This window comes from Bos indicus, chromosome 2, assembly GCF_029378745.1.
Source record: "Bos indicus isolate NIAB-ARS_2022 breed Sahiwal x Tharparkar chromosome 2, NIAB-ARS_B.indTharparkar_mat_pri_1.0, whole genome shotgun sequence".
NCBI lineage: Eukaryota > Metazoa > Chordata > Mammalia > Artiodactyla > Bovidae > Bos > Bos indicus.
The window spans coordinates 30091298-30110882 of NC_091761.1; the positions used below are offsets into that span (position 1 = coordinate 30091298).

Consider the following 19585-nt stretch of genomic DNA (forward strand, 5'->3'; position numbering starts at 1 on the left):
GTGGCCAAAGTATTGGAATTTCAGCTTCAACATCAGTCCTTCCAATGAATATTTAGGACTAATTTCCTTTAGGATTGACTGGTTGGATCTCCTTGCAGTCCAAGGGACTCTCAAGAGTCTTCTCCAACATCACAGTTCAAAAGCATCAATTCTTCAGTGCTCAGTTTTCTTTATGGTCCAACTCTCACATCCATACATGACGACTGAAGAAACCATAACTTTGACTAGATGGACCTTTGTTAGCAAAGTAATGTCTTTGCTTTTTAATATGCTGTCTAGGTTGGTCATAACTTTTCTTCCAAGGAGCAAGCGTCTTTGAATTTCATGGCTGCAGTCACCATCTGCAGTGATTTTGAAGCCCAAGAAAATAAAGTCTGTCACTGTTTCCATTTTTGCCCTGTATATTTGCCATGAAGTGATGGGACTTGATGCCATGATCTTAGCTTTTTGAATGTTGAGTAATAGGCGTGGTCCTCACTCAAATTCCCTTTACTAGGATAGCATGCAGGTCCCTCAGTTGTTGTCAGTTTTCATACTCAGAGCTTCCCTCTTTTCTGAAGAATTCCCCTAGGCCAGTAAGAGTGACCCCGTCACTAGGAAACACATAGAAAATTCCACCCTTTTCCAGAGGGGAGGATCTGATGCCTCAAAATCTAGCTGCTGAGTAGAATGACAATGCACCCTGCTTCAAGGGAACCCAACTTGTGGTGGTCAATCTGGGGAATGGTTGACAGTCACATCAAATTTCCTCCTAATTTTCCATTTTATGGCATAAGGCTGAGAATTTACTAATTCAAACACCTTTGTCAGGCCATTTGATTTCTTAGGTCACTTAATAAAACCATAAGTATTTGATTGATTTTGATTCTTCATTTCCCAGACTGTTGAAAAGAGCAGAACAGAAGTAGGTTGTGGGGAGGAGAAACCTAATATAAGTTCTGATAGTTTGTCAAATCAGGTTTTCACGAAAGATTTTAATATAGTTAGACATAAATTCTTAGCAGGTACTGAACTGACATTTTTTGAATAACTCTCATGGAGAGCTATGCCTTACAGAATTTTTTTAAATTCTTGCATTTGAATGATAGATGAGGTCATGATTATTTGTATGAGAATTAACATACACATATGAGTATGTACAGTAAAAACTAAAGCATTCAAAATGCATATGATCATTCTTAAGATAATTCCTCTTCCATGAATGTCATAATTCTAACCACTCTAAATCCAGTTTTAAATAACAGTTTATTCATTGATTAATTCCTTCAGTCACTTAGCAAGTATTTTTTGAGAGACTAACGTAAACCAAACACCTTAAAATGAGCTGAGATACAACAGCGGATAATTCCCTTTCTGCACAAAGCCTACAGCCAGTCAACAATACGGACTAGACGTGGCCATGGGCTATAACAATACAACATGAAAGTGGTGAATGCTGTAAGGAAGGAAGCACAGCAGAACACAATGGAAATGCACTTAATTAGAATAAGGATCAGAATAGCTTCCTGAAAGGAGTGACACTTTAGCAAAGACCAAAAGAATGAGGGAGGAGAGAGCTCAGAGGAAAGGACAAGTGCCAAGGCTCAAAGGTAGAGCACTGTATATTTGAAGAACTGAAGTTAGGTCAGGCCAGATTGAAATATATACATATATATATAGAGAGAGAGAGTACAAAGGGAAGAGGTCATACAGTATGAGGCTGAAATGCTAAACAGTCCATCATTGGAGAGTCTCATTCAAATATTGTGTTCTCTTTGTTATGTAGTTAGAATAGGAAAAAGGAATCCAGAATGCTGGTGGCTAAAAGACAAGGAAGGGGAAAGCCTGCGAAAATAGAACAAAGGAAGGTCTGAGGACTGGAGTGAGGACTTCAGGTAGAACAAACAGCACTCCTGGCTAATCCCAATTTACATAGGGCAGGCCCAGGGGGGGAAGAAAAATATATAAAAAGAGGAGCCAAAGGACCCGGTGTCTCCCTCACTCCCTTTCGCTCTCTTGCTCGGTCTCTCTCCTCTTTGAGTCTTTTGGGTTATCATGCCCTCATGCCTCGAGGATGTATTTTCCTTTATTTTCTAAATAAAAATGAGCTGTAACACGGAGCTGTGACACTGGTCTGTCAGAGAGCTGTAACGGTGGCCCATCTGAGAGCTGTAATGCTGGTCCATCGCTTCAAATTTTTCTTGAGACGAGACAGAGCCAAGGAAATTACACACTCCCCCAACATCTTGAAAATAGGCTCAGAGGCTGAGGTCTTGATATAGGAGGTTTACTGGGGAGAGCTTTCAATATCAACACCTGTGAGGCAATGAAGTCATTCTACTACCCAACCTCTCTCTCCCTGGGCTGGGAAGTTGGGCTGTAATATGATCACAACAAAGTCTTCAGCCAATCCCACAAGAAGCTCTGAAATAGGGATGGACCTTCAGAGTAGTCTATGATTGTATTCAGGAAACTAGAATTTTATGCTTCTGAATGGAGGTGTCATTGGATGACGGCTGTCCTGGGGAGGGTATAAACTTGTGCATGTAGGTTCTCTTCAGCTGAGGGAAAGTCCCAGGGAAGGACAGAATTTAGAGCTGTTAGCTGCAACACTACAATGAACACTTGAATTTTCAAAGAGATCTAGGAAGTGCATCCCATTGTAATAAAGTATATTAAAGATGCACTGTATAAACCATTAGAATGGGAAATGGGGGTTTAAGCACAATAAAAGAAGAGACACAATATGATGTGCTGACCCTTTGTGGCCCTATGTCTGACCTTTTGTGACCCTATGGACTGTAACTTGCCAGGCTCCTCTGTCCATGGGATTCTCCAGGCAAGAATACTGGAGTGGGTTGCCATGCCCTCCTGGGGATCTTCCCAACCCAGGGATTGAACTCATGTCTCTTATGTCTCCTGCATTGGCAGGGTTCTTTACCACTGGCACCATCTGGGAACAGATGGTGGCTTGAAGCAGGGTAGTGGCAGTAAGAATGAAAAGTTATTGATAGGTCTCAAAGATACTTTAGAAGTAGAAGGGCAAGATTTGGCAATTTGTTGTGAAAAAGAGAGAGGAATCAGTCTATGACCCAAATTTTTAGCTTGGGTAACTGTGAAAGGAAACAAAGTAAGAGAATGCAATCTTTAAAATTGTTAATTACATTTTTTAATGATAGGATGATGATAAATTCAGTTTTGAAAACACAAAGTTTAACAGGAGCATGCATGTGAGATTACTAAAAAGTATATAAATAAAAGAGTCTGGAATATAGGAAAACGCTATGGACCAGAAACAAACATATGGGGGCCATTGGTATAGGGCTTCCCTGGTGGCTCAGACTATAAAAATCCCGGCTGCAATGCAGGAGACCTGGGTTCAATCCCTGGGTCAAGGAAGATCCCCTGGAGAAGGGAGTGGCTACCCTTTCCAGCATTCTTGCCTGGAGAATTCCATGGGAAGAGGACCCTTGCAGGCTATAGTCCATGGGGTGGCAAAGAGTTGGACATGAATGAGCAACTAACACTATCAGTATAGAGGTGGTAATTGTGGCCCAAAAAGAGATCGAGATGGCTCAAGATAGTGTATAAAGTAAGGAAAACAGGAGACCTAGGAAGGAATCATGAAGATTTGATTTTCTTTTTCAGTGAAGCTTTCATTAAGTTCCTACCCTGTACTTTCAACATAAGGAGGAGAGGGGGGAAAAGAATAGTATTTTTTTGGACATCTTTGTTATAGCAAACGTATCTCAGTATCTTATTTTACAACCCTATGATTTTGGATTATCATCACCATTAAACAGACAAGAACAAAGCCTCAAAAAACTTAAGCAACTTCCAGAAGGCATAATGATATCAATTAGTGAAGCCAGAAGCTCAATTTCAGTCTGCCTAACTGTGTTGTACTATGGTTTTTACACTATACTGAAGCTAACTTCAAATGATCATATACTTCAGGTTTATTGTGAATTATAGTTTTTACAGTCATGATCTTACTTTGGTTGATATAGTAACATTTAAACATTAAAAAGTAAAACTAGAGAATTCAAATCTGCTTCAGGGAATAAAGATAGGGTCTCCTACATTCTTAAATCTTAAAGAAGATGTAGACATTTATTCTCATCAAATAGAAGAATAAAAGAAAAGGGCTTTACCTTTCATTAACCACTTTGTAAAGAACTGCTTCTATTTATTCTAAAGGGAATTAAAAATGTATAACTATAAGCATTTAGGACAAATTTACCTCACAACAAAAGTGTATGTATTGTTAGCACTGATGTTATTTATTTATGTGTAAGCTAGAATTACATGCACATCTAGGACCCAGGCTTATGAAAATGAAAGAGTTTCTCAGGGCTGGAGAAACTATGACTATGCAGAGGCCAATTCTAAGCTTTCTTGCAAAGGTTCTGAAAACTGCCAGCCACCCCATGGTTTCTGTTGATAGAGATGCATCCACAATGCTTAATCAATGCTCTGTCTTGGTTGATAACCTGCAAACATCTTCTCTAACACACAGAATGGGAGCTTAATCTTCAAGATGGGGGACTGAGAGAGAGAGTAATGGTACCACCAGGAATTGGGTGCTATAGTCATAAGTGTGACACCATCCATCAGCTCTAGGCTTCCTGTGGATACACCCTCCACATAGAAGTAGCATCCACTTATCACCACCCCAGTGGTGAGGCTTGAATACATTACCTTTAATGAAAGGTCACTTAGGTCAAGTGCAATTATATGAGTGGATGCCGTTTAAAACTGGAAAACCTCATAAAGTCTTGAAATTAATGTTAAGTTATACATATTTCAGAATTCCCTGCAAGCCCCAACCAGGAGCAGAAAGACATTGTTTTAAAATCATCCTTTATCTTTTTAAATTTCTTTGGGATGCTGGTTTTGACATTAAGATTTAACTGGGCTAAAAGCTGCCATGTAGCCCATGAAAAATTATCTTGCTACCTAAGAAGAAAAACATTTGAAATGTGCAGGTCCCATTCATCATGAATGTGGCTTTTTTTTAAAGGATGAAAATAGAAGAGTATTGTGATTTAAAAAAAAAATACGTAATTTTAAAACTTGAAGAGATTAAGATGCACTTACATTTAGTCTCATTTATTTTGTACATTGTTATACAAGTTATACAGATTCACAGATGGGAAATATATTCAAGGTCATACAAGAAAAGAATATTTAATGGTAAAAGTCAGACTCCAAGTATTTTATTCCAATTGAAAATATATGTCACAGCACTGTAGTGCTTTGCTTCATAATTTCTTGATAAGTATAGGATGATAAAATACTATCAATTGATATGCACTAGGTAAAAATGTCAAGTCATACATTTAGAAATTTCAAGGACACTAAAAATATGCTAAAACTAAAGACTCAATTTGCCTGGGGTAATGGCATTGCTCAGTTTTAAAATATCACACATAAATCAGTCCTTTAATGAATTTCATTTTATTGCCTTCGTTTCTTTAAAAAAAAAAAAAAGTTTCCCCTGTCATTGAAGATGTGAAACAAAATGCATCGACAGGAATTAATAGGCAATGGAACTTGATGAATTCTCCTGGAGAATATTTTTATGATGAAAGCTTGGCATATGTTCCTGTGATTAATCATGACAATACACAAAAGCTCGGCTCCACATAAACAGCCTATTCCTTCTTTCTGGAATATTCTTCTCTTTCTTCTTCAAAGATGATTAAGTGCTCCACCCTCTCCATAGTCTTCCCTGTGATAGCCCTACCTCCACTCCTCCTTCCAAATCCCACTTTCCCCAAGAAGATATCTCAGATAACCAAAGGAGGAAAGGATCTTGTTCTCCTTTGAATCCCAATGTACTTCAGACTTCCAGCACCCAACACTGATCATACAGTATAATATCAGCATGTATTCTCTAGACCTTAAACATTCCAAAAGGATTGAGTTTTATGTTCCAGAAGATAGGTGTGTGGATAAGGAGTCAATAGATATTCCTTGCCAATATAGTGAGTACACAACAAATGACTAAACACATCAGAAACTAAGATACTTTAAACATTCAATCAGTGGGTCATTGGTTACCACACAAGCTAAAAGTAAGCTTTCCCTAGGAAACATGGATACTTCTAGTCTGATCACCTTTCCTATTAGAGGAAAGTGAGAAGAAAAAGGAATTAGTTAAAAAAAAAGGTCAAATAGAAGATTTTCAATTTAATGTAATCCGAAGGTTTAGTTGACTAAAAACAGTCTTCCTCTGGCTGACCAGGGACCAAAATGCCCATCTTTACCCAATGGAAGCAAGAGGGGTAGAAGTGAAAACTATTGACAGGTCGTCACATGCCCAGTGACAAAGTTTCCTACTATAATTTATGACAGTCCTATGAGAGAGGCATTATTATTCCCATTTTCTACCCTACAATATTTGCCCTGGCTGCTCTGGAACCAGGAATTCGGAAAGAATATGGTCAAGATGTGGCATTTCATGTATGTAATATTTCCTCTGCTCTGTTTTATAAAATAAATTTATGTTAAATGAAATAGTGTAAGTGTTTTTAACACTCATTAGTATATATCAAATGTTATTGCTTATTAAAGGTTAACAATGAGGGCTTAACAATTAAATATCAAACTATTGACATATTACATTTAAAAATTATCTTACATTAGTGAAGAAAGATTGTGAGTTGGAATGTGCTCTAGAAATATCTTTTCTTTAAATAGCACAAATCAAAGTCAAGTTTCATCTGATTATGAATTTATCAAGCTAGCCATGTGGAGCAATTGCAAAATTGGGGTTTCCTCTAACCTCCAAATCCTATGACTGGTTGATTTATAATGTTCTTTAATACTGGAATTAGAGTAAATTTTTCCACCCAATTAAGCTTGCTGACAGAGTAGTTCTATATATATGTGGAATTTGCCTGCATTTGGAGCCCTCTTGCCTATCCCCTGCTAAGAGGGAAATGTTTTCTAATCTGAAGACATTTGCAGCTGTTGGACTAGTTGACTAATCAATTTTGAGGTTTTTTTTCCCCAAAATAAAAATCATCTGGGGACTATTTGTTACTCAGAATAATAAGAGCTTGGCATTTCTGAACATCTGTTCATCACTGGATTTTACAAGTGTTCTGAGCCAACCTCTGAAATCCTGAGCTTCTCTTCCAAAATCCAAGTAGAGACCTGAATAACAGAGATTCTCCGTGGCAGGTGTGGGGTTAGGATTGAACATTCCTTGTTCGTACTTTCCACCTTACATCAAGGAGGCCCCATACTTGCTTAGTAGTATCCTGCGGTGTAATAAGATGCAAAGAGCCCTACATGCAGAGTTCTACTGTCTTGATGCATCTGGGCTCCATTTTAATAGAAGCAAAGAATCAGATAAGTGACTGCCTTAAAGACCTCATGCAGATCTGGTAAGCATCTAGGTCTCTAGGGAATAAAGTTATGTACATGCCTTGTAAAGTGTCAGTCATGTTTACACTAACCACTGCAAGGAGATCCAACCAGTCCATTCTAAAGGAGATCAGCCCTGGGTGTTTCTTTGGAAGGAATGATGCTAAAGTTGAAACTCCAGTACTTTGGTCACTTCATGCAAAGAGTTGACTCATCAGAAAAGACTCTCATGCTGGGAGGGATTGGGGGCAGGAGGAAAAGGGGACAACAGAGGATGAGATGGGCTGGATGGCATCACCGACTCCATGGACGTGAGTTTGAGTGAACCCCGGGAGTTGGTGATGGACAGGGAGGCCTGGCGTGCTGCAATTCATGGGGTCGCAAAGAGTCAGACATGACTGAGTGACTGAACTGAACTGAACTGAACTGAGCACAACATTCTCATCAACTTCTTCAGTTACCAAAAAAGTGTGGCGGGGAGGTGGGTGGCAAGAGGAGGGTGACTCAATGTATATGAGGTCACTACGAAGAACATGTTTAGAGGTTTTACTAAATGGAATGGAATACATTGCAAACTTTTTATAATCCAGCTATATCTACCAAAAAATTCTAGGTTGTTTATTTTTCATTTCAATAATTTATTTTTTCATTTATTTACCCTAGTCAAGAAATCCTGTGTGTTGGCCAAGCCCTAGGTGATTCAGACAGTAAGGAATCTGCCCACAACGCCAGAAATCCTGCTTTGATCCCTGGGTTGAGAAGATCCCCTGGAGGGCATGGCAACCCATTCCAGTATTCTTGCCTGGAGAATTCCATGGACAGCAGAGCTTGGTGATCTACAGTCCATGGGATCCCAAAGAGTCAGACATAGCTGAGCAACTTTCATTCATTAGGGACAAATATCTATGTGGCCTCAGGCAAGTTATCTACTTTTTTCACATCTTTTTCTAACTGAAAAGTTGCAAAGTAGGAAAGAAACAGGACAAAAGGAACAAATGGGTCTGGGTTACCCAGGTCGACATTTACAGCCTTAATTTTCTACCCCCAAAGGAACACTGGCCTTAAACAAAGGGAGCTCTGCCAATTTAGAGTTCTATGTACTCACAGATGTTCGCATCAAAATGAGAGAGTCAAGACTGGCAATTTGAAGACAGCACTTCGACAACTGTGTTCCAAATACAATAGCTTAATTTGGAATTCTGTCTAAAAGTGACTTTGAGGACTTTGTAGAAGTAATAAAGGATGGCACACCAAAAATGTATGTTGACTGTTTGATTTGCTGATACACTAAAATTTTTTTATTGAGCTGAGGTCCATCTTGTGTGCTGTGTTAGGTCACTCAGTCGTGTCTGACTCTTTGCGACCCCACGGACTGTGGCCCGCCAGACTCTTCTGTCCATGGGATTCTCTAGACAGAATACTGCAGAGTTTTCCCATTTCCTTCTCCAGAGGCCCATCCTGAGAAAACATAAATTCTGAAAGTAAATTAATACTAAGGGAATCTTGGAAGAGCCGTGTGCACTTTCTCCATCTTTTTTCTTTAATACAAGGAGAGGTAGGGTAGAGTGCTGAAATCTGTTTAACACCTATCATAGGGTTATTATAAGAATAAAGTAGTAAATCAAATGTGAGAGTCTGGGGAAACTAAAACATATAATACCAGGTCAAAATATTAAACTCTATTAATAACATATATCATTTTTATAACTTCTAGAGTATTTTCAAATAGACTACCAATGTCCAGCTTCTCTTAATCTTTAGATTTGAATTTAATAAGCATGTAGAGAACAAAGTAAAGCTCCTCTTAAAACTAGGTTTAAAAAAATGTTTTTTAATCAAGCCACTGCCTGTTCTGGAAAAAATAAATGTAACAGCAGCTATTAAATGACATTTTCAATGAAAATTTGGTGTCCTTTTACAAAGTAAAACATCTTTTTAAAGAATATATCATTATTCCCAAGTTTTTATATTTAATAAAATCTGTATTTGTGTATGTTTGTTTTTCTTAAAAAATTGAACACATCTCTTTCTTCTTCCCAGGGACCCATCTCAACATCCTCCCACCCACATATACTCCAATCTGGATGATTCTCCTTTTTGTCTAAAAGCTTAGATATTCTGATGTGTGTATCTGTGTGTGTTTAATGAAGAATGGCAGCTCTGAAGGAGGCAAGAAAGCTTTTTTTTTTTTTGAAGAATGCCTCTTTCTAGTTGAAGTAGGACACTTGCTTTGAATATATTCTAGCATGTTAAGAGGAGAATCCAATACTGAAAAATATGGAAAGGCAAAATTACAAATCCACAAACAACCTGGTTCATTAGCCACAGATTACAGAACAGATTTAAGTGAAAGAAGTCTCTGGACTGCCTAGGGATTCATCGTTAGCAACAATCATTTCCTTCCTCTCTCTCTCCCTTCCAACCTTTCTTTGTCTCTGTCTCCTTTTCTCCTGCTGGAAGTCTGATTCAGAGCAAGAGGTGCACTGCAGAATAGCAATAGACACAAAACCCCAACAGTGAGCCTAAGAAAACCTTGTCAGCGCTGGCCACCATTCACATTAGGCAACACAGTAACTGGCCAATCTAATAAAACATCTGCTTTGATCATTTTACTTATTGTCCATGAACTTTGGATTGCAGCATCACTTAAGTACAGTTGCTTTTCCCCAGCTCCTTAAGGAAAGAGATCACTTGAAATAACCGGATTCCTCAGGCCCTTATCACGTGAATGGCGTGAGCCTCATCCTAGTCGAGTCCAACACAGGCTCAAGGGCACTAAATTTAATCATACCTGCACCAGGTAGGTAATATATTTTTCAGGCCACTTCTCTGTTTCTACTGATATTAATCTACTTCTTCATTTTTATAGAATAGCCTTCATATTTTAACTATTTAGGGGTCATCTCAGAGCTCTCTAGAATTTTTTTTCTAGAGCTGAATTTTTGTCTTCATTAGCCCAGTTTTCTTATAATAGAAATTAGGTTGCTTTCATTCAGTTACATGTTTCTCTGTCTCTGTGTCCCTTTCTCTTTTCTCTCTCCTCACCCCTCTTTCTCTCCCCCATCCCCCTCCCCCTCCCTTGCCCACCCACTTAGGACCACTGATACTTAGCTCCCTGGGAAGTATAAAAGAAGTTTATAATCACCTCAGGCTGATTATCTGTGCTATTAGTATGCTATAAGACAGTTATTCTTTTCCTCCTCCTTTGTTATTAAGAGAATCCTAATTTAGTTTGAAACATCTAATAATACAACTTGAAAGCTATCTTTCCCAGCTTCCTCTCTCACAACCCATAAGTGGCCATATAACAATTCTGGCCCGTGAAGAAGTCAGCTGAGGATTTCTGAGAAATTGGCTTTCCTGACATGGGCTCTAAACCTTCCTCCTTGTATTTTCTTACATCCTGCCTGAAATGCCAAAGTGATATGCTTAACTAAATGCTATGATCAGAATGGATTAGAAACTGTTCTTTCAAAATTCATATATACAAGCAATGTTTCTTAGAGCATGGGGAACTATTCCAGTTTGGGGAACTTTTACTTAAAATGTAAAATTATAGGCCTGAATTCCAGGTACTACCATGCAAACATTCGAAAATTTATACCAAAATACCTCTGATCTCTGAAGGTAGAAGAGAAAGGACACTATCACATCTGCAAGTGCAAAAGATCATCAATCATGCCACCAACACCAGGAGAGGTCCCCCACCCCGCCATTAAATCCTCTCCATTCTCTAATCTCAATAAATAATAACTGGCAGAAGATGATATATTTTCAAAAGACGCTTAAACTGCAAAGATGAAAAGGAGGCCGAGAGAGCGTCATGACCACAATAACTTATGCTCCCATCTGAGAAATGGCCGCTGAGCCAGGAACAACATTTCTCAGCCTTTCATTGCATCTAGGTGGAGTTATGTGACTCTTCCTCACCATCTAAATATAAATAAATATAAAAATAAACCAGTCATGTGTGCTTCTTCTGGGCTGAAGAGGTAGGTGTAACTCTTCATTATGTCTGTTTTTTTTTTTTTTTTTTGGTCTGTTAGCTGATTTTGGGTACCTCGAGGCAAGAGGAGCCACAGAAGGACTCATGAATGATCATGTGGAAGGTCACTTGCCAATTAGGAACAACCACAGAGATCTTTGCATGAGTAAGACAATTTCATTGTACTAAGCTACCAAGACTTTTGGGAGTATTTGATGCTGAAACTAGTGTTACTCTGATTAATATTAAGGGCAAAAAATTGAAATCTCAAACTTTACTGAGCTAAGCCTGAGATAACCGAGAAAGCATTAAAGTGATTGAGCTAACATAGAAATAATTACATTTTCTGCCATTAGGCAAAAATGGGACATTAAAATAGAAATTAAATTAATTTATAGGGAAATGAAGAAAATTGCAATTTTGTTCTCCATTGAGTTTACAATCTATAAAACCTATACCTGCCAGGTAGTAAACATATTTTAATTTTGATGTGTCTATTTGGTTTGGGTATAGTCTTGCTGTTCTGCAAAGAATTTCCTCACTGATTTCTGTAAGGAAGTGAAATAAATAATATGCTCCTCATTGCTATAGATGGAGGAGCCCAGTAGGCTACAGTCCATGGGGTAGCAAAGAGTCAGACACGACTGAGCAATTTCACTTCACTTCACTTCATTGCTATTTAGGGAAGTAGACGCTACTGCAATATTTCATTTTTTTCTGACTAGATTATTTCAAGGTGATTGTGATTTGGGTTCAAAAGTCAACTGCTGCAAAGTCGCTTCAGTCGTGTCTGACACTGTGTGACCCCATAGATGGCAGCCCACCAGGCTCCGCCATCCCTGGGACTCTCCAGGCAAGAACACTGGAGTGGGTTGCCATTTCCTTCTCCAATATATGAAAGTGAAAAGTGAAAGTGAAGTCGCTCAGTCGTGTCTGATTCTTAGCGACCCCATGGACTGCAGCCTACCAGGCTCCTCCATCCATGGGATTTTCCAAGCAAGAGTACTGGAGTGGGTTGCCATTGCCTTCTCCCAAAAGTCAACTATGTTTCTTTAAAAGTTAAGTTTGGTAAAAACTATGAATGCTATCATTTTTTCCTCTAAAATTAGAGAGCTTCTATTCCACTGTACCCAGGAACCCTCTACAAACTTAGAGCAAAACTTTGATTTGCAGGGTAATCTTGTTCCAGGTTTTTAAAAAGATGTCAGTATTATTATTCCTGACAATATAAAGAACAGCTTCTGGTTTAGAGAGGTGTTCTTGTGACCTAGTTGAAATATCTGATGAAGTTCTTCCATGCCCAGTGGGAGGCACCATGAGCTCTTCAGTTTAGTTGATTTCAGCAAGATAACAGACCAAACTGGGAAGAAAAAAAAAAAAAAAGAAAAACCTTTTTTCTAAATTAGTGAGACACCATTTTACTTAGGAGTTGCATATGTTTCAAGGGTTAGAGCTTTAATTCAATGTCCATTTATTCTTTTGTAGAATCTTTCTAGAAAGATACAGCTTTAGACAACCTTGGATTGTGAGTATAGGCTGAGTATGAGGTGAAATGGCAGATGGGATTATTTTTCCTTCTTCATTCTGAAAAGGTTATCTACAGCTTTCTCTTTGCATCTATTTGACAACAGTGTAGTTATAAACCCATTGTTTCCCAGGTAACATTCTGCCGCAAAAATAGGATAATTTTTCCCATAGAAAAGCCAGACATAAAATGAGAAAAGTTCTCATTTTGTGGGAAGATAAATCCACTTAGAATAAGTGATCATTCTTTAGGATTTTACCATAAACCCAAAACAATATGCTAAGGGATAATGTATGTTGGAGAAGCAGCCCACTTTACCTTAAAAACAGAACCCTAGCTTCATTGAGAGTGGCAATGGGTTCAGCTAAAAAGTTATTCCACATGTGTTCCCAGCAAGGGGTGGCATTTTTCAGTTATAGCACATAAGACACGAATCAAAGTCTCTAGATGATCTTCTGGGAAAGCTCTTAGAGAAAGCTCACTCAGCTGGCACTTGGCTTTTGCACTCTCTGTCCTCCTGCCTGGAATGTAGTCAGGATAAAAGAGGCAGGGCAGTCATTTTGAGATCACAAGGCAACAAGTCAGGATAAAAGCCACATATTAAGGACTGCCAAGAGGTAGGAAAAATGGGCTTAGATTCCTGAGGACTGTGGGTCTGCCAGGATTGTGAAATCCTAACTTATGTCATTTGTCTCAACTTAATGTCACATGGGTAAAACAAAACCTCTATTTGGTTAACCCAGGGAAAGTTAGATTATATCTTATGGGCTGTCAAACCTAAACCGTGTTGATCGAATTAGGTTGCAAGGAAAACACTAAAATAAATTTATAACAACAGTTTCTAAGCAAGTATTTCAGAGGCATTCATTTATTTTGGCAATTATTAACATGTATAAATCATTTTTATATGTTCTTTAAAATGAGTCCTCCAAGGAACTCTACTTGGCAACAACAGAAGGGTCAGTATGAACACATTTTATCCCTCCATTCATTAATTCAGTGAACATCTACTGAGGGCACAGTAATCATTGTGCTGTGGACAGGGATGCAAAAATGAAAAACAAGTGCCTGACTGCAAGAACCTGCATTTGCTTGAAAGTAATGGATGAAATAATAAAAGCAATAAGACAAAGTCTTTTTTTGAAACATTCTGTTTTCCAGTTCTCTGCTTCCTATGGGTTTTTGCATGTACATTAGCTCTCCAAGAGATGGATAAGCACCACAATCAACATTAACAAAATAAAAGAATCTGAACCACCAACATGGTATCCGGTGCTAAATGTTCAGAGCACTGTCTCATAATTTGAAATTTTAATTAAATGTCATACCAGTGTATTCATTACAGCTGTGAGAAATAATTGGAGAAAATTTCTCATTCTGTCCATGACAAAACTTACTTTTTCCAAAATTAGAGAACTGCTAAAAGCAGATATTGAGTGCTATTCCACTTTGTTTTGTTATTTCTATGAGTAAAAAATTATTGTACATCAGACCTTTACACCAGTACCAAAGGACAGTTATTCACAGTGGTATAGTCAGCAAAATATTAACACCAGTGAGTATCAGGAAAACCACTTGCCAGTCACCTCTTCCTCTGTGTCACCATCAGCACATCACTTAACTTCTTTCCACCTCTGTTTACTTAGGGGTTAAATAATGGTGAGGAATTAAATTAATGTGTTTCATTGAACTAAAATTCTCTTATTTCCCTGCTCTATTCTCTGCATGATGCATTAGTAGACAAGTTTCCCAGCTAAGAGCAGCACATTAAGATTATTTTTAAATGATGCATGGTGGCTTCTCTGTTTCCGTTGCCTCGGGAATTATATATCTTAGGCCATATCCCATGTAAAACCACAATTTTATATATAATTAAACAATATGTCTTCTTGAATTAATAATACCATATCACTCTACTCAGGCTCAGAATATAGGACTGGTTTTATTATTTCCAGCTTTTAAGGACTTAACTTATATTGCACCCGTTTGAGATAATTCAATGAAAATTAGATGGAGAGTACATTGTTTTAAATTTATTGTTCAAAAGTATATCCGAGATATTCAGGAGTGAGTCTAACAAAGCTTATTTAAAAGCGCAGTGATCTTCTTGCCTCATTCAGATAAATTGCTTTCAAAGTCTAAAAAAAAGATTCATTATATGCAAAATCTGGATGCTGAAATTCAGATCTTTTTTGTATAGAAAACAGAAGTAATTAACACATCTGAAAGTTATCTGCAAATCACCACAGAGAGGTACCTGCTTCTCTTCCTACTTTCATGAAAATATCTGAAACTGAAATATATTAAGTGCAACCAGTTTAACCCCCCACATTCTGAATTTGATACACAAGATTATAAATGCTATCATCTTGCTTGCAACAAGATGTTCAAGGGACATGAACACTCTTTATAAAGCCTTTAGTTATCACCCTGCAAAGCAACTCACACCTGCAAGTATTCCTCTCTCACAAATACATGCGTTCCCTTCTACTCACCACAATGAGTTAAAGGTAGACAAAAGCTCCGTGGCAGCCTTTGAGTCATTACTTTGCTCTACCATTCCTTTCATTTTAGGTGTCATAGCACAGTCCTTTACAGAGAACCATTCATTCTGCTAGGTTTACTGCAAACACTGAAAGAGGTGTCTGGTACTTGCTGGAAGATTTGGCTTTTCTGCTTCTGGTCACTCTCCCCACAAAAAGAGCAAGACCAGTTTCTGAGCTATTCTTAACTCTCCTTCCAAAACATTTGAAAAGAGAAAGACAAGACTTCTTGATTTCCATGCAAACTCCCAGCCTGCCCGCCTGCCTGCTGCTGCCAATACTTCTCACTCTTGCTGGTGATGACACTCAGCAAGCTCCCCAGCCCCGATGCTTCATTATGTAAGGCTGTCTAGGTCAAGTGTAGGAGACACACTGCTGGCCTGTGAAAACTCATGGAACTGTTCCTTCAGATTAACACTTCAGGGACTATGGAAGCTGAAGGAAGCTGAGCTTTCACTACATCTTTTGGGGGTAAATATTGTGTTTTTTTTTTTTTGCATGAATCAGTGGTTTATGTGCTATAGTCTTGGCAGATGCCTGTCAGCCATGCTGAGAGGTGCAGAGAGAAATTATTAAGAGATTTCAGTTCTGTCAGCATGCTTGAATAAACATAGGAAGTCTTCTAGCCATCCTAGCTTTAAAACCTTTAAAGAGTAAATGAATCATAAATCAGAGTTTGCTTGTCAAGCATCATCTCTAACCATCGAGGAATGCATGTTGATTTGACTGTTTAAACTGACTGCAATCCATTTGCTCAGAGGTGTTGTAGGAGAGCATTATTGGATGGGGCTATTAGCTGAAAGAGATTTACTGCAGTTCTTGGCTATTATTTTGCCCTTGTCTGATTGCAAATTTGTTTCACTTGTAAATGAGCTGTATGTTTTCCTATATTTGTCTTTTGTTGTGATAGTTTGTTATAATATGAGAATGGAGCCTGCATAACCTGGCAGTTAGGTGACTTCAACGAATCATAAATCCTGTCTATTTATTCCAAGGTGAATGCTGCAGTGGGAGCGCCATTCGGTACAAGCCTGAATGGTGTTGGGTTAACTGCATTGGCTCACAGTGTACTATGCTTGGGGGGCTTGGAGACATCATCCCAGGTTTAGCATCAACACTTATTCGCTCTATGAGCAAAAGTAGAAACAATATAGTGCTTATTCTGTTTCAGATTCTCACATTGTGTCCTAGTACAGGGATTAGCTGAAACAGGAGGCTCTTACTGAAATGCTGCAGAAAAGCCTGCTAAGACTGCGGCAGCAGTGTGATGTTAAGGGAAAAAAAAAAATTTGATAAGATTTAACCAAGATGATGAGACAACAAATGGCACCTAAGTTAAAGGACAGGTGGGTATTTTAAAAGTTGAAGATAGATGCAGCACAGTTGAGAGGAGCTGGCTTCCTGCATGCCCCTGGCAAGAGAAGTTCAGTGCCTTGAAGGAGAATGTCATGATTAGGAAAATAAAGGCTGTGTACACTGTCTCTGTGATGTTCAAGACATAAAGGTTGACTATTCAGTCACTGGGAGGACCAGCATGAGGCAGGTTAATCGGAGGACACTAGGTACACAGGTAGTTTTCAAGTATCTGAAATTCTGTTGCATTAAATGATCAGAATGAAAATGAGTGCTACTGGAATGAATGTCTTTGAGAGTACTTTTATTAATCAAGATTCACAGTGGCACATTGATTATTTATGATGAGAATATACTGCTTATCATCTTATTCTATGTTTAAGTGATTAAACATGTACAATTTTTCCCAAATAATTTAAAGAGACAGTTATGGTCCCTCAGGGCCTGATTGTATATTATTGATGTTCAATAGTCACATTCCCCATAGACTTTGTTTGGCGTAAGAGCCCCATCAGACTAGGTTTTACTCACTTTGACATTTCGAATATCCCTCATAAACATAATGCTAAAAATAATGCATACATATTTAGTTGTACTTATAATCTTTGAGTTTATGTATCTTAGGATAACACTATCAGTACTCAAATTGTCTATAAATGATTTTCATTTAATACTGTTTCTTTTGGCTATTGTTCAAAGGAATTCTTGTAATATAGCTTTAAAGTTACATTACTTTTTTTCATTTCTAAAGTGAAACATTTGAGTTAAGCAAGGTCCAAAGTTAGTTTTGGTTCTGTCGTCTGTAGAATATATTCTATTAAGTGTGAATTAGCCGTATTAATTAATCTATGCTAAAGTGAGACAACATCTTCTGGTGAAATTGTTTTCTAAATACCGACAATATTAAGTCAACGTTTATTGACGGAGTGCTAGGCCAGTGTTATTTCAACATGTTACCTCTTGAGCGATAGCAAGGGCAGCATCACCTGGGAATGTGTTAGGAATGCAGATTCTCAGGCCTGTTCCAGACTTCCTGAGTCAGAACCTCTGGGATGGGGGCGGGGTAATTTGTCTTTTAACAAGCGCTCCAGGTGCCTGTGAAGCTGCTAAAGGTTGAGAACAGCTGTGCTGGGCAGGTCTTTGGTTAAATATAATTTAAAAAATTATTATTACTATATTGTATTTCAAATAGATCCTTTTTATATTATCAAGTATATTTCAAAGGTATGTTACATAAGTAAGTTTTCTGTTTTCTGGTGGCCCATTTTTCCAGTGTAAGCAGTACCCGGATTTAAAGATTTATGCACTTATTTAGTACATATTAAGCCTAAATTTGTTCCTAAGAAGTTTTATTTCCCAACAGCTTCATTTTGAGCTTTCAGAAGTTACATAGTGTGATGGGAACAGCGCTGAGGGGCCTATCTCTTCTGTTGGTGCGCTGTGTGACTTGGCCTCTGTCACTGACCCTCTCTGCTCAGTTTTTTCTTTGTAAAATAATAGGCTGGTCTAAGGGCTTCTCAGCTCAGTACAGCTGACATTTTGAGTTGGATATTCTTGTTGTGGGGTGTGTCCTGCACATCATTTAATGTGGAGCAGCGACCCTGGCCTCAACCCAAAAGGTACTGGTAAAAACCCCCAGTTATGACAATCAAAACTATTTTCAGACATGAACAGTTTATCTCCTGGGGGCAAAATCACCCCTCCCATCTTCTCATGTCCTAGTCATCCCATCCCTATGTTTGATAACTTTTGTTGACGCCTCTGCATAAAGTTCTATTAAAATAATAAAACAATGCATAGTTTCTTCTTTTGGAAGTAGGTAGGTTAAAATTCCCAAATGAATAAATAGGTATATGTCTTACTTACATAGGTTCTTTGTCCTTTTTAAGATCTAGGCATAATTTGCTCAAATATCTACCAATTCCAGAGTCTGTGGAAGACCACAGCCCTTCTGCAACTTTTTAGGGACTTAAAATCTTATATCCTCTCCCATGTTCCAGAGTCCTAACTCCATATATACTCATCACTCTAAAAAAGTGACCCAGACTCCATTCATCACTAGTTTCTACCAGGGATTTATGCATACAAATCATCTTTGGAGTTTAATAGATTTCACTAAGGATTTTGGTTCTTCCCCTCATTCTCTTTTCTTCCTTGACCATCTCTGCTCCTTACTCTATCTGTGCAAGATGCTCTGAGACCTTCAAATTCTTCTTTTTCTATCGTGCATGATAATCCAGTTTTCCACAGCTCTTACATCCAAATGTAAATGCCCAAACTTATCAAAGAGTTTAGAAGATCAAGGATCTTCAGTTTAGGACTATCTCCCTTTCATGGAAGATAGTTGAGTTCATGTACTATAATCGCAAAATCATAAAGTCATGGGGCTGGAACAGATATTGAACTTAATTTAATTTGTATGTCTTTAGAATTCATACTGAATGATAGTTCTTGGCCCATAAAACTATACATTTGCATGCCAGCGTTTCAGAATATTAAATTGTATCTGCCCATGAGGAGTTACTGCAAACAGTTCAGCAATTTAGTCTAGACATTTTCTAGGGTTGATATGCATGGTGGAAATAGATAAGCGTCACCCCTCCACATACACATGCTTTTCCCTAAGAGTAAGGAATTCTTTTCAGTAAAACATACAAAAATTAAAATTGTGGTATTTTAAGATAACTGTGAATTAATGGATTTAATTTGATATAAATATAAATAATATACCAGATAGCTATATTTTGATTAATCATCATAATAATAGATTATGATAGAATAATTATATCCAAGTAATTTTATTTGGATTATTATTTCCAAAGT

General features: G+C 38.0%; 1 protein-coding gene and 1 long non-coding RNA gene across 2 annotated transcripts in view; one reads left to right on the forward strand and one right to left on the reverse strand.

Moving 5' to 3' along the window:
* LOC139187339 (uncharacterized) overlaps positions 1-15749 on the reverse strand; it is a 138750-nt gene extending 123001 nt beyond the window's left edge. Inside the window, exon 1 of the long non-coding RNA XR_011570891.1 lies at positions 15362-15749. This is a non-coding gene — a long non-coding RNA (uncharacterized lncRNA). The remainder of the gene's footprint in view (positions 1-15361) is intronic.
* SCN1A (sodium voltage-gated channel alpha subunit 1) overlaps positions 15653-19585 on the forward strand; it is a 183095-nt gene continuing 179162 nt past the window's right edge. Inside the window, exon 1 of the mRNA XM_019971663.2 lies at positions 15653-15880. The gene's annotated coding sequence lies outside the window, so the exon portion shown is untranslated. The remainder of the gene's footprint in view (positions 15881-19585) is intronic.